The sequence below is a fragment of the Pithys albifrons genome, chromosome 7 (genome assembly GCF_047495875.1).
Source record: "Pithys albifrons albifrons isolate INPA30051 chromosome 7, PitAlb_v1, whole genome shotgun sequence".
In the NCBI taxonomy this organism is placed as follows: domain Eukaryota; kingdom Metazoa; phylum Chordata; class Aves; order Passeriformes; family Thamnophilidae; genus Pithys; species Pithys albifrons.
The window spans coordinates 35,892,223-35,917,091 of record NC_092464.1 but is presented as its reverse complement, the minus strand read 5'-3'; the positions used below and the strand labels follow the sequence as shown (position 1 = coordinate 35,917,091).

The 24,869-nt window shown below is 40.1% G+C and overlaps 1 protein-coding gene across 2 annotated transcripts in view; it reads left to right on the top strand.

Moving 5' to 3' along the window:
• Positions 1–24,869, top strand: part of ANKRD28 (ankyrin repeat domain 28) — a 118,315-nt gene that overhangs the window by 17,279 nt on the left and 76,167 nt on the right. The window lies entirely within an intron of this gene.

Sequence of the window (24,869 nt, the reverse complement as noted above, 5' to 3'; positions counted from 1 at the left end):
CGAAAAGAATTGTAAAAGTGAAATTGAAGACCACAGAAATGGCATCTGAGCTGCAGTACTTTGTTTGTGGGGTTTAAGTGTTTCAGTCCCAGGTATATCTTAACAATTTTCAGTGTTGATACGGCTTTTTGTTTATGTAGTTGTTATTTGAAGTTGCACGTGCAGACATGCTGAAATAACATGTAAGTAGAAGTTTCTGGAATGTCTAGAGAATCTTACACCTCTTCTACCTTGATCATTTTTAATACTGGTATGAACATGAGAGGATCTACACATGTTTTCACTTATGTTATTTGGGATGCTTTGTAGGTTCACTCTTCTCCAGACTTGTCAGTTCATTATTTCACCTCTTGTTTTATGCCAGGGAACTGTTCAAGCTCAAAGCTTTTTTCATTAAGTAGGATTCAACAGGAGTACTCTTCAATTTATTCTTGAATTTACTTTTATTTAGAAATGGTCTAATACTTTTGCCATGATCTCTCACAGTTCTGTTGATTCACAATGAAACAGCTTCAGTTACTGCTTTGTTGGCCTGTGAAGTTCCTCTGAGTGGTTGTCCCTGGTAAACAGGAGTCACTGAGGAAATGGCAGAGCAGCCTCCTTTGCCTTTATGTCCTCTCCTTCCCCCAGATCAGCTCAGCTCACAGCTGGACATACATGTTGATGATACTGATTTTATATTAGTGTACCTACGTGTGAACTGTGATTATTGGGCACAGACATCCTTGTGCATACCTGCTGCTGCTACTAAACCTGCTGGGAATTGTAAATGCTGTTACTGTAATCTGTAGAATGCTCTGAAATAATATACCTGATCTTAACCAACACAAAGATTAAAGGATCAAAGTGCATAAAAATCCTATGCAAAAAGCATAAGTGCATCAGGTTTCTTGTTATTTTAAGGTCATAAACAGTTTTCTCATGTAACTAAAAGATGAAGGCACGAAAAGTAGGTGAAAGTGAGGTACCACTTCAAATTAATTGTACATTTGATGCTCCTTGGTATAAAATATAAACAAATCATCACAAGGATTTTGGAAAAGCAGATGGATGTCTATTCTCTCCCTTCCAGCCCTCAAGATATCCAGGAATATTTTTGGAAAAACTTGTTGTCCTTCTGTTGGTACAGTAGTTTAAATGTAACCATCATAAATAACCTGTTTGTGTTACACTGAACAGTCTGTAGCAGGATTTGGTGCTACTAACCTCCACTTCTCATCTCACGTAAAAGATGGAGCGTTACATGCTACATATGTAAAATTATATATCCTGAGATGCAAAGTAAGCTTAGTTTTGCATTTTAAAATATATTGCTTTTATTAAAACTAAAACAATGTTGGTAAGCTCAGCCTTCTGCATAGTTTGACTATCTGGGACTTTTTAAAAGAAAACTGAAGAAAACTGGACATGTCACATTATTCCAGTATTAGTACTTTGTTTCATGATAAGCCTTTACACCTTGGTGCTGACTTCCCTGAATCTGGATCCCCCACCCACACAGCTGTGTTGGGAACAGCAGCTTTCTGTGGCACGTTGCTCCAGGTGCTGAGGGTGGCTTTGTCTGTCCTGGCTCAGATGCTGCCACGAGTCATCTTTTTGGATGGGACTTCTCACACTTTTGCTGGGATGAGTCTCACACTGTGTCTTTGTGAGGTCCTTGTTTTTTCTTCCGATGTGGTTATTGCTTTTGCTCTGCTCAGCACAACTTAGTTCAGAGGGCTGCTTGCTAGTGTTGATTCTGCTGTGATTTTTTTCATTTGGTCAGTGCATTTTGTCTTGTCTCTAACAAATGGTTATTTTAAATAACCTCTCCCTGAATTATTGATGTTCCACAATGACTTCATGCTCCAATCTATTTACCTTCTACTTTGAGCATTTCTGTGTTATTCAGTGAGATAGAAATATTCATGTGAAATACAGCATTAATCAGCCTCTGCAGTAGTTATAAGTGAGTCTCTAGGAATCTTTGTAGTACTATAGCTTTCTGTGGAGACTTCTACAAATAATTATAAATTCAGAGAATAAGGTGTTCAGTGTCTGTTACTATAGGTAGTTCTTATTTTGACTACTAAGTCTTCCTCTATTTCCCAGCTCAGCTGCTTCCATAACAATAAGAGCAGAGCATCATATTTGCCTTGTGTTCTCCCTGCTATGTTGCCAGACTATCCTCTGAATGTGAGTACAGATGGTATGACTCATTTACACTTGTCCTAAGCAGGCGAGCTACTTAACACCAAGTATGTGCCTCCAGCTCTTGATTCCTGTGAAAAAACGTGTTTTCCTCTCCCCACCCCATATTTTGCTAGAATTATTATGATTCGGATTTGAATTCAGCTTCCTTTTAAAATTAGTCAAGCAATCTCTCTTTATTTTTTTTTTACCCCTGAATAAAATGCAATTGCCTTTATTTTTAAAAGATGCCAGAGTTCTGCTGACTTTGCTGAGCCACTTTTGCATAGGAAAAAGGAAGATTACCTACGGAAATGGCTCCATGGTTTGGATGTAGAAAAAACCCTGAGGTATTGTAGACCTACTCTGCTACTTTTTCAGTACCTTTGGAATATAGATAACTATTTTTTCGTAGTGTATTAGGAAGTTAGTGTGTTCTGCAAAGTGAGTAAATGGGCAAACATTTTCCTTTCTGAAACAGACTGCATCTAATACACTTCATCTGGTATGTCTTGAATATGCTGAAAAATGGTTTCTCTTCCCTCTTAAGGAGCAGGAATAGAAAGGAAGACTTAGGAATGTGTGTGTTTGGTGTGGGTGGAATGTTACTTTCTTTTTTGATAGTTCTCCCATATTTTATCCATGCCTCAGCTGAGGATCTGCTGTTGCAGGTAACGTTGAGGGGCACACATTGTGCTGAGGGCACACTTGGCACTGAACAGCGCCCAAGTGGAATGGAGAGCATGGGATAAAGTGCAGGCTGATACATAGTCAAGTGCCTTATTTGTTTAGCTTGTCCCTTTTGACTTGTTAAACCCAAAATCAAGCTCCATGTTGCAATATAAATGTTTTTATTTTTTTCCTTTTGAAGGCAGTTAATTAACTGACAAAAGGATCGGAAGTACCTTTTTCCTTGCTTTTATTTATTAGTAGTAATTTAACTGGGGAAAACCTGGAAGTTGTTTTTCATTGTCCCATGACTATGTCTGTCTGCATATAAGAAATAGAAAATTCTTTTGCTTTCTTGCAGCTATTTCCCATATATGCCGTTTCTCGAGAACGTTTTGGAGGAGCAGCCCTCCTTTAAAACTGTGTGTGTGTTTGTAATCGCACCAGGGCTGCTTGTCTGCTCCCACCTGGAAGCTGAACACTCTTGTTTAAGGCTCGAACTCCCTCTGATGGCAAACTGCTGCACTTCTCTTGCTTTCTGTGTTTGCTTTCATCTCTCTCGCTTGGTCTCCATTTTATTGTTTTGCTGCAGTGCTGGATTAGGTCAAGGCACTTCATGTGTGCATGTGTGTTTCACTAAAATGTATTCTTAATGAAGCTAATAAAAATTGAAGGGCCCTACCAGACTGCATATATACTAGACAACAACAAGCTATTTGATTAGGTAGAGGGAAAGGGAGAACTAATCTCTACTTGAATTCATTTAACATTTTTAACTATCACAGTTGCACCTCTGTGGTACAAGTGATACATACTTCTCAATGCTTGGCTTAAACTGATGACTCAATCTTCCTGAAGCTTGAGTAAGAATACTTTTCACCTATAAACTAAAGTTCTTTGTTCCAGAAGTCAAGTATTTTGCTAATAGCAGTTTGTGTTTGGTGCAAAAAAATATACTATAAAGACTTTATTAGTTGCTTTTGTATGGGATCATTTCATCCTGCTACATGAGGATCAGCGTGGACAAGTCAGTCACAGCAATGCCCTCTCTGAGCCCTTTGCAATAACCAACAGTGTGAAAAAAGGTTGCGTTCTTGCACCAACTCTATTCACAATCTTCTTCAGCCTGATGCTCCCAAGTGCCATGGCAGACCTCGATGAAGAAAACGGCATCTACATCCGATATCGTACCGATGGAAGCCTATTCAACCTAAGGCGACTGAAGGCCCACACCAAGACCCTGAATCACCTTGTCCGTGAGCTGCTTTTTGCTGATGATGCCGCCCTCGTTGCTCACACAGAAGCAGCTCTGCAGCGCTTAACATCCTGCTTTGCAGAGGCTGCTGAACTTTTTGGGCTGGAAGTCAGCCTGAAGAAGATGGAAGTTCCCTAACAACCTGCACCTCAGGAAGTCTTCCATCATCCTCCCATCACTATAGGCGAATCAGAGCTTAAGTCAGTCCAGCAATTCACCCATCTGGGAAGCATCATTTCTTCAGATGGTAAGACTGGCAAAGAGATAGACAACAGGCTAGCAAAGAGCCTTTGGAACGCTCCATAGCAGAGTCTGGTCCAATAAACACCTGAAGAAAAGTACAAAGATCAGTGTCTACAGAACCTTTGTACTGTCTACTCTTTTATATGGGTCTGAATCATGGGTCATCTACCGCCACCTCCTGAGACTCCTCGAACACTTCCATCAGCGCTGCCTCCGTTCAATCCTAAACATCCACTGGTCTGATTACGTGACCAATGTGTCTGTTCTTGAACAGGCAGGGGTCAGCAGTATCGAGGCCATGCTGATGAGAACGCAGCTGCGCTGGGCAGGGCACGTCTCCAGGATGGAGGATCACCGCCTCCCAAAGATTGTGCTCTATGGTGAACTCGCCACCGGCTGCCGCAAGAGAGGAGCCCTGAAGAAGAGATACAAGGACTCCCTGAAACAACGCCTCAGCCTTGGCCATATTGACTGCCACCAATGGTCCACTCTGGCCTCCAATCGGGATTCATGGAGACACACCATTCACGACGCTGCTGCTTCCTTTGAGAACGCACGGAGAGTCAGTCTTGAGGAGAAAAGACAACGCAGAAAGAACCGTTCCTTGCCAGTGTCACCTAGGGAGACGTTCCGCTGTGCCTTTTGTGACTGGACTTGCCTATCCCATATCGGCCTTTTTAGCCACCAGCATGCTTGCAGGAAACATGTGTAGTGCCCTTCCCAAATCTTCGTTCGCAAAGCCTAGCCGTGATGATGATGGGATCATTATTAAGAATGACTGTGTTTAAAATCTTGAACTTACACTAATCAAGATCTAATGTATTGAAAACACGTCTGAAAAAACCATCATTGCAACTTGTGCATTAATGATGTGGTAGCAAATGATAATCTTTTATTAGTCATTGATAAGTGTGACACGTAGATTACAAATAGTGCAAAATAAAGCAGTTTATCATGTGGTTATGGAAATAAGACATGATGTAGTTTGTATGTCTCTGTGTAAAATACTATTTGGAGAGAAAAGAGAGTGATCCTGTTACCCATGTAATAAATGGGCCTTTGCTACTACATTGTGCAGAGGCGAAGGAAACCAGCAGATCTTCTTGTTCTCATTGCATCTCCTTACAGCTTCAGTAGTGGTATTTTCAAACATTCCTTGGATGTTTGTTAAATTATTTAATTAGTATTAAATATTACTAAATTAATTAAATCTAACCTTTACCTTATATCAGTTATTTAAGTGGATGAAGACTCAATTCTGGTTCATTGACACGGACTGCAATAGCACTGTCAGGTACTTACTGCATGTGGGGCTGCCTGTCGTGTGTAATGCCAGAAGGAGTTTCAGGTGGCTTAAGAGATGTTGGTAGAAGTTTAAAATATTGCAATGAGTTTTCAGTCATCTTCTGGTGGCACCAAATTGATGATGCATCTGAATCAGTCCCCTATTCAGTTCAGTTTGTAGGAACAGTTAGCACTGTTGGAACATCAGGCTTTCCAATATTGCTTCTGTTTCCTCGCTCACCCTTGCACCTCATTTGGAATCCTTTTTAGTACACATTTGGCAATTTTGGTGTAGGTAGGTGAACCTGTAAACATTTTGGAAAGACTGAAGACTCTATTAAATTTTGAGCCTTTAATGTCTCCTTGAATACGAACTCTCAGTAGTCTTAAACATGTGTGCCTGTCTTAAATTTGTGAAGTAACTTCAGCCTTCCAGGAATTCTGACACTTATACGAGAGGTAAAGGAATATGTGCTGGGAAGAATTTTGTAGTCCTGCTCAAGTGTTTTCGTTTTCTTTGGTGTGCTGCCACCAAGTGACAAAACTTAATATTGCTCTTTTTTTAAGAGTGATTTCCACTAATCATTCTGTCTTTTCTTTCAAACTGAGAAAGTTAGAATATTATTTTGCACTGCTGGTATATTTGCACATAATATTCCAAATTCTTTGGAGTAACATGACTGCTTGGAAAGTGATTGAAAATTACTAGGACAGAAAAATCTTCAAAGTTAATTTTTTTTTCATCATCTTGCTGTTCAGTTTAGATTATCTAGATTTCTGTAAGTTATTGTGGAGTGTCCTCACTGGAGATCTTCAAACACCGTCTGGATGCCATGCTGTGCAATGTGCTCTAGGGATGACCCTGCCTGAGCAGGGAGTTTGCACCAGGTGTCCCACTGTGGTTCCTTCCAACCTCACCCATTCTGTGGCTGGAAATAATCTTCAATCCAAAATAATATAATGTAAGCACAAATCTGAACATAAAATCAAGTATAAAAATGGTGAGATCAAAACACAATATTTGTCAGATCGGAATGTAATATAAAGCAATGTTTGAATTCTACATTTAGACATTTAAGGATAACTTTTGATGAACAGTCTTATAAAAACAGTACATTAAAACAATACTGAGCAATATTCAAAGTGCTGAAAATACTTCATTGTGCTAATCTATGCAAAAATTACATGATGCTATGAAGGATATTGAAATGTCGAAGAGCAGAGTGTTGCAAGTGGAGTGGGGTGGTCATGGGCTGGTGAGGGTGACCTCACATCTGTGCAGCTCACACATCTGAGAGGGGCCTTCTGCTGCACACTCTGTGTGTGTGTGTGTGGACAGGGATGACGGAGGTTGTGTGCAGAAATTAGAGAAAAGATGATGCTTTGCCACTGATTGCGTTTACACTATTTATCATCTGGTTCTTATAGACTTCAGCTCTGTAAAAATTGCTGAGCAGTGAATTATGCTTTTATTTTAAGAAGATGAAGAAAGTTGACTTTAGCTACAGCCTTATTTGAGAATATGGTTGAAGGTCTGATTGGTAGATGAGATCAGTAGCCAAGGTACGTCTGCACAGACCAGATGATCTACTTTTAGGGCCATTTAAGAAGTCCCTAGCTTCAAGCCCTTGTTAGAAAAGGTAATCTCCCTTCATATCCCTCCCTTGGGAGTTTCCTAGCCGTTCTTCTGCTCTGGTTCAGCTGATCTTACAGTAAGCCAGTTTGTGGGCTGAATTAGCAAAAACCGGTTTCATCTTCCTGACAGCCAGTCTGTGTGGCTCATGGGACAGGAAGGTGACTGTAGTGGCAGCACAAAGTAAACACTGGGGACATGCAACTACAACAGTAGCCCCTCTTTGTCCTTGGCTGTACTGGGGCTGAATACGCCACATGCCACTCTGCCCAGCTTGAAAAGTGACTGAGAATTAGGTTTTGACCTGAGTAATTAATTTATCATTAAGACTCATCAAAACAGTGTTGTAATCATAGTTCTTTTGGACGAATCTGCACCTGCTTAGCACAGCTGTTGCCTCTCCATTTGCATTCCATAGGCCCTTTTAATTATGAAAACTGAGTCTTTCAAGGTTTGCTCACCACCTCCACTCCCCCCTCCCCAGGTAGAAGGGAGGCATCCCTGAAAGTTGGGTTTTCCTTGTAAATACCAAACTTAAGAAGAGGAAGTAAATAGTGATTAATTCATTTTGGTCTACAAAAAAGACACCTGTCAGTAAAACCCACTAGCGGTAAAGACTGTAACTGTTTATATGAATACACTGAAACTTCCAGAGATCTCCTCCCTGGCATGGGAAGTCTCACATGTTGCTCACTACACTGCCTGTTCTGTCCCAAGAAGTACTGGCCTATCGATATGCCAGTTGCACTTCTTATTTTGAAAATGAAAAAATTAATAATTACCCACAGTACAGTTTTGTTTGCCTCAGTAAACAATTGCAACTTCCTTTTTTCCTCTTAGCATAGGAAAATAGATTGAGACTGTTTGCAGTTGAAAGTAGTTCTGAAATTACAAGAGTATTGGTGTCAAACCCTCCCCTAGCAGAGATTATCCTGTGCTCCTATTGCCAGTGTAGTATCTATGGATTCTCTGGACAAAGTAGTCTCTGTTGACAAAAGTCTCCCTTATTTCCCATAGGTACTTTAGTGGTATAAAGCCACTGTCTTTCCCAACTTGCACAGGTTTTCTGGAAATTTTTTTGATATAGGTCTCAGTCAAAGAGTGAGTTTCTTTGCTGTTGAGGAGGGCAAAACACTCCTGAGCTGTTATGCTCCTTTTTTGTTGATTTCCTCTCAGTAAGCTGAAACCCTAATGGAGGAAAAGATATGTAAACATGGCATAGTGAAAAAAAATTAAGAACTTAGAGAAGAAATTTTATCTTTTCCATGTCTATTTATTGGGGAAGAATTGGTTATATGTAGACTAATCTTGATTTTTGGAAAAGTGTTGATGTTTTTGATGCTTAACTTCCAGAGTAAGTTTGCCTGAGGAGCTGGTGTACATCTCTTCAGACTCTTAATTATTACTGCTGAATGAAAGCTGAAAAGGCCAGTTCTAATCAACAGGCTGTTTGTTCATGAGTTGTAATTACTTTTTTTTAACTGTGCTGTAGAAGTCTGAAGTCTACTGAAGTAGACCTCTACTTTGAAAGAAGTAGCACCTGCCTGGGTTTTTTTCTGTGTTGCTACCACCAGGTTAGAAAATTGAGTCTGTTCTCATTCAGCATAGTCTCACCCTGTTCATCATGCCTCCAATAGTGCCGACTGGGACATAGAAACAAACAGCAGTAATACTTCTTGCCAATAATAAAATGATGCATTGCTTATGTTATTTCTGTTTGAAAGCACCAGGTTCTGGGAGCATCAACAATGATACAGGACAATTCGGGGAGAACTTGGCATTCTAAAGTTCATGAGAGTCTCTTTCCACTCAACAACTTTTTCTTACTGGATGAGGAAGATTGTCATGAAGTGGTAATTTCAGTTGGTGGAAATTTATGCTTTAATGGTGTGGGACATGAACCTTGGTTCATTAACACCTTTCATAGTTGTACTGTAATCCTTTTCCCATGGATTTCCACCCCTTAAGCCTATGACTTTCAAAATCAAAACCAAAAGCTGTGATTGTCTTGGAGCTCCATATGGGCAAGTCTGTTTATAAAACTGAAGCAAGTAGTAGTTGTTTGTTTCTCACAGCCCCCCCCCGAGCTAATCTCACCCTGCTGGGACCTTGGACAGCCCAGCAGTCCATGCCACCAGCAGCTGAAATACCTCTGATGCAGGACCATGGACAGGGCCTGGGTTTGGCTGTTGGGGGCTCCCCAGGTGGGATGCCTTGGAAGCCATGTCTGTGGTGAGTGGTGTTCAGCAAGACCCTCCTATTGCAGAGCTTAACAGTGTCATTGGTTGCTAAGTGTTGCTTGTGGGCATCCCTGATTATAAACTCTCAGCATTTGCAGCAAAATTGTTAAAACTGGTAGTATTTGATTAGACACCTTGTTTGCAAGACAGGCGTTCCTTTCGAGACTAGCAGGGACTTTAGATGGCTCCACTATACTCCTTTTGTTTAAGTCTCCTTAGATGATAATAATAATAATAATGATAATGATAGTGATAATGTGGGTTCTGTTATGTACTGCTGGTACCACAATTGTATTTTTATGGTTTTAAAGAGCTCCAGCTTCTCTTAGTTCCTTAACATCACGTGCTAGAAATCTGGAGGCCAAGTTGCCTTGTGGTGTAGATGTCTCCCATAACTTGGAGCCTGTGTGAAGATTCAGGTTGCAAATCTCTCCCCTTGTTGATCTTTTACAGTTTTAGATGCCTTATGGTGGTTTTTCTCAACTGACCTGTCATAGAATCAAACCAGAGCAGCTTAACTGCAAATCAGACTATTAAAGGAAAATGTCCTGACAAATGTCCTGAGGAGAAGTGTTGGTTTCCTCCTGTCCTCCTTGTGTCTTTCTTGGGGTTGAAGTGGCTGTAAAGATAATGGTTAGTAGTGGTTTAGCGAGGAGACTGAAAGCCATGGTCGCTGATAGACCTTGTTGTGCTCTTGTGCAAATACAAAAGCAATGCACATGCTTATTTAGAAATATTAGAAAAAAAGTGCTAGTTACAGTATTTCCACAATGCACTTGCTGAAAGATTAGGGATTATTTTTTGGGTGGAGCTTGCTAGTCCAGTTTTTACATGTTGTGGGAATTGTTTATGGCTGGAAATTGTTATTGGGGGGTAAATTATTCAGAAAACTGGCATGCCAGAGATCTGCAAGCTACTGAACACGTGGGTCATATACAGGTAAGAGACTGATTTTGTCAGTCCAATAATAGTAAAACAACAAAACATACTCATTATTAATATGTAATGGGTGCATGTTTTGACCTTTCAAAATTTCTGGTAACAAGCTACAAAATACTCTGGTGCTATAACTTAAATTGCTATAAAAGTAAATTAAACAGATGATGCTACAATTTATTTTTCTTCTAATCTTAGTGAAGATGTGGTGCATGGAGTTTTGTTTGATTTTTCTTTTTGTTTTGTTGGGGTTTTGTTTGTTTTTTGTGTAGTTTTTGTTTAATTTTATTTATTTATTTTATTTTTTCCCTGTATTTTTTAACTGATTCTGACACCTGATGCAGAAAACATGAGTTTGATGTTGAGCTGAGTTAAAAGGGTGGATGCCTGTGGCAGGTGGTATGTTTGGCCTACCATTTGAGCAGGTGTTGCTGGTAGCTCTTTAACGCAGGTATGTGGAGCAGAATAGGTTTTATTTTTAAGTGTGTTACCTCAGGTTCTGTCTAGTGTGTACTTCAAGATGACCTTGTTTTAATAGGTGCGATGTTTGCTGTGGACTAGAAGGTGATAGTAATGACTGAAAAGTAACCTCTCTTCCCTGATGAATGGAATTGGGGAAGGCTGTGGATGTGGTCTATCTGGACTTCAGCAAGGCCTTTGACCCTGTCTCCCATAATATACTCCTGGAAAAGGTGGTAGCCCATGGCCTGGACAAGTGTACCCTCTCCTGGATTAAGAGCTGACTGGAGGGTCGGGCCCAGAGAGTGCTGGTGAGCGGAGCTGCATCCAGCTGGCAGCCAGTCACCAGTGGTGTTCCCCAGGGGTCTGTGTTGGGTCCAGTCCTGTTCAACATCTTTATTGATGATTTAGATGAGGGGATTGAGTCCATCATCAGCAAATTTGCTGATGACACCAAGCTGGGAGGGAGTGTCGATCTGCTGGAAGGCAGGAGGGCTCTGCATAGGGATCTGGATAGACTTGAGAGATGGGCTGATTCCAATGGGATGAAGTTCAATAAGGCCAAGTGCCGGGTCCTGCACTTTGGCCACAACAACCCCCTGCAGTGCTACAGGCCGGGCACAGAGTGGCTGGAGAGCAGCCAGGCAGAAAGGGACCTTGGAGTACTAATTGACAGAAAGCTCAACATGAGCCAACAGTGTGCCCAGGTGGCCAAGAAGGCCAATGGAATCCTGTCCTGTATCAAAAATAGCGTGGCCAGCAGGACAGGGAAGTGATCCTTCCCCTGTACTCTGTGTTGGTGAGGCCACACCTTGAGTGTTGTGTTCAGTTCTGGGCCCCTCAGTTCAGAAAGGATATTGAGGTGCTGGAGCGAGTCCAGAGAAGAGCAACAAGGCTGGTGAAGGGACTGGAGCACAAGCCCTATGGGGAGAGGCTGAGGGAGCTGGGGTTGTTTATCCTGGAGAAGAGGAGGCTCAGAGGTGACCTCATCCCTGTCTATAACTACCTGAAGGGAAGTTATAGCCAGGTAGGGGCTGGTCTCTTCTCCCAGGCACTCAGCAGTAGGACAAGGGGGCACGGGCTTAAGCTCTGCCAGGGGAAATTTAGGTTGGATATCAGAAAAAAATTCTTTCCAGAGAGAGTAATCAGGCATTGGAATGGGCTGCCCAGAGAGGTGGTGGATTCACCATCCCTAGAGATTTTTAAACGCAGATTGGACGTGGCGCTGAGTGCCATGATCTAGTAAATGGACTAGAGTCGGACCAAGGGTTGGACTCGATCTTGGAGGTCTTTTCCAACCCAAACGATTCTATGATTCTATGAATTTATCAGCTGCTGCTTTTTGGCAGGGCTGGGAGGGAATATGTTGTAAAAATAGTCTGACTGGCAATTTGCTTGTTCCATCTCTGTTAAAGCAAGGAGTTCTGTGGGACAAAAAGCTGATTGGAAGTTCTTCTGGGATAGAAAGCTTATCTTTTTGTCCTTCTTGGTTAGGTTTTAATGTTACAAGAATGCTTCTTCAAAAGATAGAAAACAAAGCTTGTATTAAGTAAAGTAAATGCTTGAGAGTCCTTTCCTCTTCCCTTAGGCATGGGAAGGAGATAGAGTAAAGGTTTATTTTTACTTTTTTCCCCCTATAATTTTATTTTTTTTTAAATGGAAAGCTTCACAGACTTTGCCAAAATGTTTAAATATTGCATTCATGAATGTTGTAAATACTTTAGAGAGCAGATTGAAAGTGTTACTTTTTAGAAGATGAAGAAATTTGAAGTAGTATCTCTAAAGAAATGACGTAATGGAGCTGCTTTTCATTTTTAAGAACTGACAATATCCTCTAAATGGCTTTGTCTTGCATATTTAGGTAAAGATGAATGTTTCAAAAGAAAGCCTTTTTTCTCTGGATATTAATATTTCTTGGATAATGTTAATTAAATTAGCTCTATGGTATTTTAGAGGAGTCTGGTAACATCCCTAGCAAATAACATTACAGGCCTATTACATGTATATTACTCTTTCATTTTTCACTGTTGAGCACTTTATAATTGTATTTAGCAAGGAGTAGTTTGTCAGTTTATTGGTCTTGAGATGTGTAGTGTGTGGCTTGGCTATTTATGTAGATATGCTGTGGAGTTTTATCTTGGTCTGTGGTGTTGGGTTTCTTTGTGTTTTCTGCCTCAGTCAAGAGACAAGAAATGGCAGAGGTTTGGGGTTTTTTCATACATATTAGACAGCCTGTTGAAAAAAGTGTAAAGTAACTTCCACTCTAGGATGAGAATCTGGAAGGAACCTCACCTTTTGCATTTGTTTTCTATGGTACAACATTGCTCAATAAAACTTGGTACTACTTTGCCATAAATTGAACTTTAAGTGGCAAAATTTGTTAATGTGCTCAGGTAATCGTGTGCCTAACTATGAAAGTTTTCTTGGACTTCAAAGAGTAAAGGGTTTTTGCTTAGCACCAGACAATTATTCAAAATCAGTTTCTGTCATTTGGGGAAGAACATTTCCAACCTCATTCTTCATGTGCTATTTAGCTTCCTGATCCCTGCTCTGTGAGGAGTTTTACAGCATCTGTGGTTGCTTCTCTGCCATTTGGAGGGGCTGAAGAGAAGAGGGACCTTCTCTTTCTGTGTTCCATGATTCACTGTTTGGGGGGGAGCAGGGACCCCTCCTGCGCAGCAAAAATTAATGCCAAGTAGTTTCTTAAGACAAAATGAGCAAGAGACCAAATAATGTCCTGTGCATTTCTAAAGAGGACAGGAGTTCATTAAAACAAAATAAATAATTGGAGGTTTTTTTTAAAGAGAGAAAAAATAGAACTAAGGGAGGGTAGACTTAAATATTTTTAAATGTCCATGAGGTGTCAGTGTACATCCAAAAAGAAACTTGGGACATCAACACTTCTTCTGGAAAAGCAGATGTATAAGTTTATTGGTGTATTTCTAGATTCTAGTTTATTTTGCACACCAGTTCATGAGTTCAGTGGTGTTCCCTCTTCATTAGCACACACTCTGAGTAGGCTGGTTGTGGGAAGTGTGTGCTGGGGAAGACACTCCTCAGCTGGGTACGTAAAATCTGAATAAGTAGAACTGTTCTAAATGATATTACTGACTTCTTACCAAATGCTGAAGTGTTTCTAACATATTCATTAACCATAACAGTGATTATAATAATGACAATAATAATACATATTCACTCATAAACAATTCATTGTATTTATATTTTATAGAAACCTGTTTCTTGTTTTTCATAATGCTTTTATAAAAGTTGTGTTGCCAAAGAGTGGTAGAAAACAATGGATGCATGATGTCCTGTCTCCTTATTTCTGCAAAAACTTGACCAAATACTTGCCCTTTTCATACCTGCCTGTTTGCTGAATGGGATTTATTTATTTGTAGATTCTAAAATATGTAATCCTATGGATTTTTAGAGGCAAGGGTGTATAGACCTTAATATTCTTAATGTTTTAAATAAGTAATATGCTCTTGTGTGTTGTATATTATGAATTGTGTTTTGGTACCATCTTTCTGATTCTATAAATATTCCTTTATAAAGCCTTTTGCTGGCCAAAATTTACCTTGCAAGTTCTCCTCTAGATGTTGTCTTAATTGAATAAATCACTGATTGAAGTAAGTGTTAAGAAGATTTTAGAAGAAATGAAGCCCAAAATAATCCTGATAGATAAATTAAAAAAACCACAAAAACTCCTCCAAGCCCCAAACCACAAGTTTTAACTTTTAAATCATGTACAGGTAGTGGTATAAAGTTGTAACTATCTTGTTGTGGTTGTGTGTGTGTGTGTGTGTGTGTGGCTCGGCTTCGCGAACGAAGATTTGGGAAGGGCTGTCCCCACGTGGGTGTGCCCTTCCAGCCTGCGCAGTGGATTTTAGGTGATGCTCAGCGTGCGCAGAACTGGCCCCACCGTTTCAGTCCTGAGGTTCATCTGCCACGGCCGAGCAAGCTTGGACAGTGACATTGAAGTCCTCAGGACTAGAACCTACAGCACCCGGCATTTCCCAGGAGGTCTCCCATCCAAGTACTAATGCGGGGCTGACCCCGCTTAGCTTCCGAGATCTGATGGGATCGGATGTCAGGGAGGCATTTAACTGCCTGTTGTGGTTGTATTTAGTACATAAATTGCTCATATGGAGATTCTGGATACATAATTGTTTTTGTCTGCTTTTTTTTTTTTTTTTAAATTCTGGGCCCTAAAATTCTCAAGTCTTTTCTTACTGTCATGTGCTTTTTCAATACTATTAGTTCTGTAGGGACAGTTTGATTAACACAACCTGTGAAATTTCTGTGTTGCAAGCTGGTTTTTCCCCCTATGGAAGCTTACTGGGAGTGATTTATGTGAATTGTGGGAGGAGAAACTTGATTTTTTTGCATAAAGTAAGGTTTTGCGTAATTGGAAAGTATTTAAGGAATGATGCTCTTGGTTGTAATAGTGTCCAGGTTTGGAAAAGTTCAGGTGTAATGAAAGCTGTTTTGAGATATTTTAAGGGAAATACAAGGAGTGGAGCTGAGCTGATGGGCCGGGGCTTGCGAAGCCGCTGCGTTGCTGTCTGTCCTAGTAGCAGTTTGAATGTTCCCCCTGCTCCTGTATCAGCTGCCAGCCCACAGTGAGCTGGCTCAAACAGCAAACCAGCAAAAATAAAAAGAAATAGAGGCAGTTGGATCACACAAGTTGCCTGTGCTGGCTCAGGAAAGGGATGTGAATGTGCAAGGATTGTGTGGGGAAGGGAGGAGTGAAGAGTCTGGTGACGCGCAGTTAAAATCAGACTCATCCACTTCCTCAGCTGTCACCTTAAAAACAAGAAGCAACCCACAAACAAACAAATTTTCTAGGCTGGTAAAAATTTAATTAGCATCCTAAAGTAATACTCTGTTATATTTTATGAAATTTCATTTGGTAATGGACTGCTTGGCTTTTTAAGCAAAGTGCTTTTTAATCTTCTAAGTATTGAATTGAAAAATTTGATTGGAAAAGTAACCTATGAGTGAATGTTGCCTCCTTGCTCCTGTCCTGTAGCGACTGCCCTGGCAGCCGCCCAGGGGAGGGAGGACTCCTTGGAAGGTTGGAAGCAGGTGTGGAAGAGTCTTGTCTGCAGCTGAGTTTCTCCTTGCTCAGTTTTGAGAAAAGCCACATCCATTTTGGCAGCTGCAGAAGTTTCAGATGAGCTCTCTCATCCCGTAGTAGTGTGTGTATGTGGGTGGGTGAGTGTGGGGATTTTATTCAGCTGTGTTTTCTAGAGTGTTTCCAGTTGCCAGAACGGGACTTTTTCTTGGACAAGGGGGTGGTGTAAGGGGTTCCTAGAAACTTCTAGGAAATTTAGTTTTTCTCAGGCAGCAAACCGTGACATATGAGGCAGCTATTGACCCACACTATTGTAAAGAGAATCAGAATAAATCATACACAGAGACACTGACTGTTTACATACTGAAAAGAGAAAAAAAAAGTGGTGGTATCCATAGCAACTAGAAATCATTTGGCTCACTTGGGTATAATATTTTGAACCACTGATATGTATGGTAACAAAAATCCCACATGTGAGCAAGGCAGCTGAACTGTAGTTTCTGTGGTCACAGTCTATTCATATCTACCCAAAACTAAATTAAAAGTATTGCACGAGTAGGAATGTGACATGCATTTTTAGTATTATAGTTAAATATTTATTACTTTGTTTCAACTCTGATAACACTTCTGTAAGAGAGAAACTGATTTCAAAATTCTTTAAAAGAAAACTTTAAAGGAAAATCAATGTGTTCAGGACCCTCACCTCCTAAAGCTCATCCTGGAACAACAGCCCTCACCACAGAACTCCCCCCTTCTCCCTCCTCCTTCCCTGCAGCAACACTCATCACTGGGTGGGACAGGGAGGGGAAGCCTGGGGTGTAAGCAGATTGTACCCTCACATGACTAATGGCTAGGAAAATCTGAACAAAAACTTTTAAAGGCCACAGTTTTTTTGTTTTCTTTCTTCTGGTTGAGAATTTTGGAACTATGAAATATTACAGACATTTCCTCCCCCCAGTATTACTGACTTCCAAAACTTTCTACTATGAGAATTTCACTCATGACCAAAATGTAAAATAGATGTTTTTAAGCAGTTAGATTTTGTTGTCTATTTCTTGTTGACAAAATCAGAGCTTTGTTTTGAATAGTAGAAATCCTGTGATCTTCTGAGAAAATACATGCTGCTATCACTCTGTCTAAGTAGAGTTTTCTCTTGATAATGCATTTTAGTTCTTTTTTTTATCAGACTGCTATGCTTATGAGCTAATGACAGACAGACATTCAAAGCTAAATTCACTTTCCTTCCCTAAGCTGGACACATTTGGGAAGTCTTCTCTTTCCAGTGTTTTTCTAGTAGGGGCAAAGCAGTCTGCACTGTATAGTAGCTCCTACTTAGGCTTGTTTTCCTTCCTCAGTCCAATTTGTGTTACTTCCCCACATGGTCATTTAATCACTGGAGGCCAAGAGGTGCTTTATAACATTTTAGATGCATTGCCCTGCTCTATTGTCAGCTTTTCACGGGCTGTTCATTATTCCTCACTCTTAATTGGTTATATCTTCTTGCTTCTGTGACTGGATTAACATTTCGTTAGTATTTGCTGCTGAAATAACACAGCTGTGAGTCCAAGCCAGACATGGGCTAGGACAAAACTCTGCTAATAAGGCTGTAACAAGACAGGTAACAAACTGCTGTAGCAGAATTTCCAAGCTGATTTTTGCAAATAGAGCTCAAATCAAACTTAAACATAATTATCAGTTGGCTAACACAGGTACGATCCACTGAGCTGCTTGGGGTTTGTGCTTTGTTTGGGGCAGGGAAAGGGGGCAAAAAACCAAAAAGACCTTCCCTTTTTGGTCATTCTTTGATAGTTGCATGGTTCTGTTGAAAGCAGGTCTGTCTTGCAGGTTCTTTTGAATAGACAACTGCAATTTGCAACTTGAGAAAAGCAGCTGATTCTGGAAATGGCCTAAACTGATGTGAGTCATCACTGAAGGTTTTAAATAGTTGAATGTGATGTTTGTTTCCTCCCTTCCATGGCTCAAAATGGTATGAATCATTTTTTTTAGTGTTTCTCAGATAATAGTCTGAGCGGAAACAGTATATGTGTGTGACTCAAGTTCCTAAATGTTGGTGGAGCACTCCCGGCCAGTGCTGGTTTTGGTCATGTGGGAATTCCATAGCAGTTTCAGACAAATGTATAAAAGCAAACATTTTGTAGCTATGACAACTTACCCACCAGGATTGATGTGGTTGGTGGCATAAAACTGTGAAAGCCCTTCTACTGACTGGCATAACAGACTTGATTTTTCTGCCTAAATTGTGTTAAGTGGTACAGGATAAAAATTCAGTCACAATAATCACTTTTCAAGTGTGTAGAATGTCTTCTAGAACACTAGGATTTGTATTACATTTTTATGTGGTTGCCTGCTACTATTCTTATCTGCTAAAATGAAGGTGTCTTTTATGAACCCACATCTCCCTCATAATTTCATATGCTCTTAGTCAAATTCAGGTTTCATTGTTCTTTCTACAAAACTTGGAGCATAACTCAAAAATTATGCACACTTGAGTGTAACGAAGTGGTGCTGAAAAAATATCTGTTAGCTAATGAATTTTATAGGGAAAAGAGAAGGAGAACAGGAAAGCATGGACATATCTGTGATAAAGAATGATATTGGAAGGAATAACCTTGATGTGACATGGAGGGGACTGACTGATTTGTCTGTCAGCCCAAGCTCATCAAACATGCTGCAGTGACAGCTTTTATGTGTCATCAGTTAGAGTGGAGATTGGGATTGAATTGGTGATCATTCACCATAGGCAGCAGAGCAATTCTCATTTCTAGACATCTACCTGACTAACATTTTCTTCTTCAGAAGCTCAGCAATATGGCAGTTCAGCAGTTTTAATGAGGTAATGATAAACTTTATGCTGTGTTTCTTGGCTTCAGCTACAACTTCCTGATCATCACCAGCACTGTCCAGTGCTGAATGTGGGTGTGTTGCCCTGTGCTACCTTTGCTTTCAGAGGATTTCCAGCCTTCAGCTAAAGAACCAGAGTGAGGATAAAGGTTCCTGTGTATTGCCCATACAGGTAAATGAGCCTCAGTGGGGAAGCTCACTGGCCTACAGACCGAAGGTGATGTGTTCCTAATCCTCTGCTGGATAAACAGCAGTTTGTTAAAAGACAAACCAGAAAAGCATCCAAATCCAGGGAAGCTGGGACTTGTTCTTTTCCCGTGTAACAGTGAAAGATCACACTCAGGTTTCATTTTGAGTAAGCAGGTGGCAGGTGAGAATTGCTTCTTTTCCTTGGGATACAGACAGGAAATTGGTTTCAGTGCATCAGAGCAGGAAGCAGCTGTTAAACCTGCTATACCATACATTAGAAACCCCCAGGGAGTTTCTGGCATTCCAGCATGCAGTCTCTGAGAGGCCTGTGATGGTCTTGTGCATTACCGTGTCTGTCCTTGAAGCTCAAACCATGCACCATTTGCAGCCCCCTTAGTTCCTACTGAAGAGGGAAAAGCAAGGTTATTGTATAATGAGAAGTGTTATGTTGACCCTTTGTGATGTGGGATAGATTGTCTTGTAAGAAATGATGAGTTTGATTCTTTTTTTCCCTGCAGAAGCAGTATTATTGCAGGAAAACATTTTCAAAGAGGAAATGTGTAAAATCAGCACTTCCTCTGTTCATCAGAGCGTGACTACAGATCAGTAGAGAAGTAGATCAAAGGAGATGTACTAATTCTTCTCAGTGTATGAGTTTGCCCAAATGCCCAAAGGGAATTCTCTTAGTTGTTTTACCAGCTGCCCTCATATAATTTAGTAGGATCATGTTTTAGTTAACTTAGAGGAATGCATACTCTATTGGCATAAACCTTTTAAAGGCAGTGTGATAGAAGATATAAAACTATGATTAGGAATTCTGCAGTCATTCATTTGCTCCAGCCAAGCTACCTGTTTGTTCCCCTTGGGAAAACGTAATAGCATTGCTTCCTGAAGCATCAGGCTGTCAGTGCCAGCTGTGACAGGGGGCTAATGTCTTCCAGTGTGTCTGGGTTGTTATTTTTGCTCAGCTATTGTTGCGTTCCTGACCAGTCTCACCTCCCGGCAACTGGCTGGATGTGCTGGGAAAGGGTGCTTGACGTGCAGGAGCAAACAGGGACTGCTGAGACAGCCTTTGATTTTTGTTTTGTGTGCTTTTGTCAACTCTGCATTTAGAGCTTGTGTGCGCAGCTGAAACTGCTGCCCTCAGTAATGATTCCTGGAAGGATACTGTGATTATGATCATAACTGATGCCATTTTCAGTGCCCAAAACTAGAACTGGCTGGTGACATGGTCTGAGTTGGAAGGTGCTAAGAAGGCCAGAAGTAGCGGTCCTATCAGTGGCTTTTCTGCCTTTGCTCTGCCAACAGGTAGAAATATTTGTAACCAATGTGTGGGCCTTGCTTTTTGTATTATGAACGTATTTTTAAAAAGTTGTCATACTTGCAGAAAGCCTTAAGTGTACAGCTAATAATTGTGTGTTTGTGTGGGTTTAACAAAGGCTAAAGTGTTTTGCCTGCTTCTCTCTTTGACCAAACTGATATTTTAAGGTAATATCTTCTCTATTTGCCAACAGGAGTCATCTTCTGTCACTTACCTTCTTCCCAGCCTGACTCCTGTCCAAAATCCACACCATACTACCTAGTTTGGCAACATCTATTTGTCTGTCTCACTGGATGCAAATCTACCTTAACTGTTCATAACATTGTATTTGGACAGGCACATCTTTTTGTGATCTCTCTGCCCTGAAATAGAAATTATCTGACTTCTAATCGGTTTTACAAGACTGACAATACCAATGTCAGACTCGTATGGTTATTATTTAGAAACGCTGTTGGGTGTAATTGCTGCCCTCTGCTTTGGTCAAAACTGGGAGGTGGCTGCAGTTGGATGCAGCTGATAAATCTGGTGAGGAGGAGCCTCCAGGCAGAGCACATGCACTTCTTCTACAAAGTAGCTTGAGACTCTCAAGTCAGACAGACTGGAGGACTTGTTTTATGCAGTGTTTATTAATGTAAGAATAGATTGTTGATTTTGATTACAGGGTTGTACACCAAAAGGGCACACAAAACCCCTCCTGCCAGTGAATTTAAATCTGGCCTCAAAGGGAAGTGTTGTGGGTGACATCCTAGCTGGAAAACACTGACGGAAGACAAAGTACCCTCATATTTTCACTTTCTTTAAAGAGAAATAAGACTAGTATTTGCTTTTCTGGTTTTTCATTTGTGGACAGTTCTCAAATATTTTCTGATCAATAGACTTCAAATTTTGGATATCAGAGATACATTTTTTAAAGTTATTAATTTATCTTGTGCTATGGTGGCAGTGAGGCTTTTCAGCCAAGAGTTTCTCTACAGGTGTATTGTTCAGATATATAAAATGTGGAAGAAGTCTTAAACAGAAAATTACTTACAGACTTCTAACACTTTTAAAATATTTTATTGTTCTTCGATCAGAAGTATTCTGAAGTATTTTTAAAAGGTTACAATGTGCTTAAGAATACAAACTAAGTTTGCGTCTGAATCACAGACATTTTGCATTATTAATTTTTCTTATGCTGCTCCAATTGAGAAAAGTTAAAATGAATGCTGGAGTATTTTTCTTCTTTGTTTGTATTTGTGTCTCAGTCTTTGCTGAGACCATTATTCAAATACTAGATTTTGTTAATTGCAAAGTGTTAATTCAAAGATAATATATGACTATGTAAAATAGTTGTCTAGATTAACAAAGACTATATACTTGCATGAGGAAAAGAAATAGGAACTGCCTCTGGTGTCTGGAGGTGCAAACAGAGTTATTTCGCTTCTCCTTTGAAGCAGAAACGTGGAGTCCAGAAGTTAAAACTATTCTCCCTTTCCTGCATCCCAGCTGTGCATGTGCTCTGGAACAAGCAGAGCAAAACTGGGAAGAAAGGTAGTAATTTCTGGCTTTAGACTGTTCTCTTTCCTGACTCCACCTCATTCCCTCAGGAGTGGGGAGGAAACTGCAGAGAAGTTCAGAGGAGTGACTCATGAGAACTATTATAGAAGTATTGTAACTTACATTCATGGTGATGCTGAGCACTCATCTCTGTCTATATGTGATACAAATCTGCTAATACTGGGACACAGCTATTTACTTAGACCTGTAGCTATTGCAAGCAATCTTTGTCCTTTGAAAAATTCCACAGGTTGGGTATTTGCCTTGCAGAGCTGATACTCAAGACTCACTTGGTTCTGATTTTTTTCAGTTTTTACTGCAAACTGACAGAACAATTTCCTTCCTTTTCTAGACCCTCAATTATAGAAAATATCACATGAAATCTCAGCCCAGAAAAAATTTGGTAAATGCTGATTGGCAAGAGAGAAATCTTCATTTGGGTAGATTCTTTGATACTGACTGTGCTTTGGTGAGGTTTTCAGTGTCATCAGCAGTGTTGCTGCAGTTTCTGCTCATCATTTCCTAGAGAAGAGGGCAGATCTATAGGAAAGGTTGCTATTTTTAGCTGATTCAGAGTTCATGTTTTTTGTCTGGTGCAGGCATGGCTGACATCTGTGTCTGAACCTGCAGGTTGCATTCTTGTAGTGTGTTCTCTTTATATGCACCCATGAAGGAGTGTTGGGACTTGATTTACTTAAGTGTAGTATGTAAATTGAAACCCTTTTGGTTCTTTTTATTTGCATACAGCTATCATGTCAACACAAAAGTGGTTGGGCTTTTTTGTTGGTTTGTTTTTTGCAAAAATGCAGATCTTATTGCAGTCATTAAAATTTGAGTTAAGTGTGGAGATCTTACTTTGTGAACAGATATTGTAGTGGAGGCTGTCAGACAGAACACCACTCAAGCCCCAGCAGACATGGCATTTTTTTATTTGAGTCTTCTTTGCTACTACTCATTTAGTAAGTTTTCTTATTGGAAATGTGTGACATTTAGAGAAGATAGATGGTGACAGCCTGTTGTCTTCAGTTATTTTATTAGTATCAACTGAAGAGAGTTTTTTCTGCATGCAATGTTCTTTGTACCTTTGTAAAGATCTGTTATAATTCCTGAATTAGTTTGAGGAGCAGAGGCTTAAATTAATCTTCTTGGATTTTTACTCTGCTTTCCTTCTCTTTCTGTTACCTCTTCTCCCACACTAAAAGTTGTTAGTCTGTATAATCTGCTGACAAATTGATTGGTTTGGTTTCCTGCAGTAGAGTTGTGGACAGCTTTTGTTTTTCGGAGTACCTGCTAGGTAGGATTAGCAACTGTATTTTGCACACCAGAGGATACCTTGGATGGTTTTTTGAAGTTGAAAGAAGAAACCATTAGGGATGGTGTTTGCATTGAGGTGAAGGCACAACTTTTGGTTGAAGGGGATGGGAGGGTGAAATGCAAGTTCATTGTGAGCAAAAATTAAATGTTTCTAGAACTGGGTTTTCCTTTGGTTGTGGAAGTAATTGCACACACACAGGCCTAGTGTGAGTAGGGGTTTTTTGTCTGCTTGCTTAGGTGGTTTAAATTGCTTTCGAGATCAATATAATATTGACTCAGTTATGTTGGTTCTCTTTCTAATGCAAACTGTGACGTGTGGGCTTTTAACTCTGACTGTAGTAATGCCACCATTCAAAAATATATCATGTTGGGCAAGATATAACATGTTAACTTGCTTTGGGAAATAGTTTGTATTAATTTTATTTTAATTATATGCAAAATCTCTGGAATAATTATCAGAGTAGATTAAAATATTCTGTTTTTTCACAATTAACTGAGTGTGAAGACCTGTCCTCTTTAAGATTAGCTATTTAATTTCTAGCTGACTTTAAGGCATTAATTGTAAAGGTCAAAAATGGCCCACATTTGGATAATTAGAACTAAATTGGGCATTATCTCTACCTAGCAATGTTGGTAATTCCAGAGAAAGCATATGGAACCTTTGGCCTTTGCTTACTGTATAAATGTACTGACTCTCAAAAAGTGTTCATTTACACTAAACATATGGGCTTAGCTGGAAAACCATTATCTAGCAAGTTTGTGTGTAGTGGATGCAAACCAAGTATGCATTTTGTCAGTATTTTTCACTAGTAGACTTAAAGTCTGATTTTTATTTCTTTTGAAATGAATGTTTAGTTATGTAAATAAGCTACAGTGTCTGTTCCATGGGGCATTTGTCACAAAGAGAAAGCAAACTGTTTTCTGTGTTGGGATTTCAGTGTTCTGTAGCAGACAGTGGGGTGTTGCAGTAGCTTAGCCTTGAGGATGTCCATGTTTCTATTAAAACTAGTTCTGCTGTGGCCAAGATGGACATGTCATATGTGTTCATGTGAATCTGTGTCATTTTGTTGTAACACATGGTTGGAATGCTCGAACAAAGCAGTGTAGTGTACAAATAATTGCCTTTTTGTTATGAAGACCAGAAGTATGAAATTTCAAAACAACTAGACTCTATGTAATGAACAGAATATATTTATAAAGATGTTTGTGAGTCTTGGGAAATTTTAATCTGAAATTTCGTGGTGAATCAAAAACTGGTGCTTTATTCTGCCAGGCCAGGAGTCTTGAGCTCAGGGAGCCCTTGGCCAAGGTGGTCTTTTGCAATTACAAAAACCTTCACCAACATGAAGTATCAGGGGGACCAGGGGAGTGTTTAAGCAATTTATTATGTTGCAGTGAAGCTATTGTAGGGTAGGCATTATTGCAAGAGAGAGCTAATTGAGCTTTTCCTCCCTGTGGCCCCCAGAGGTGGAAATTCAGCATATCTATTTATATCCAAACCATTTAACGCACCATTTATACCTGTTCTTCTCTCTTCCTGGATTCATATGAGAAACCTGTGTGCAAATACTTTATTGATGAGCTATAAACTTCCTCACCATTGACAAGTTCTGATCTTAGCAGCCACTGAAGGACATCAGAATTGCCTTTATACTGCACAGCAGGAGCAAAACCCCTCCCTC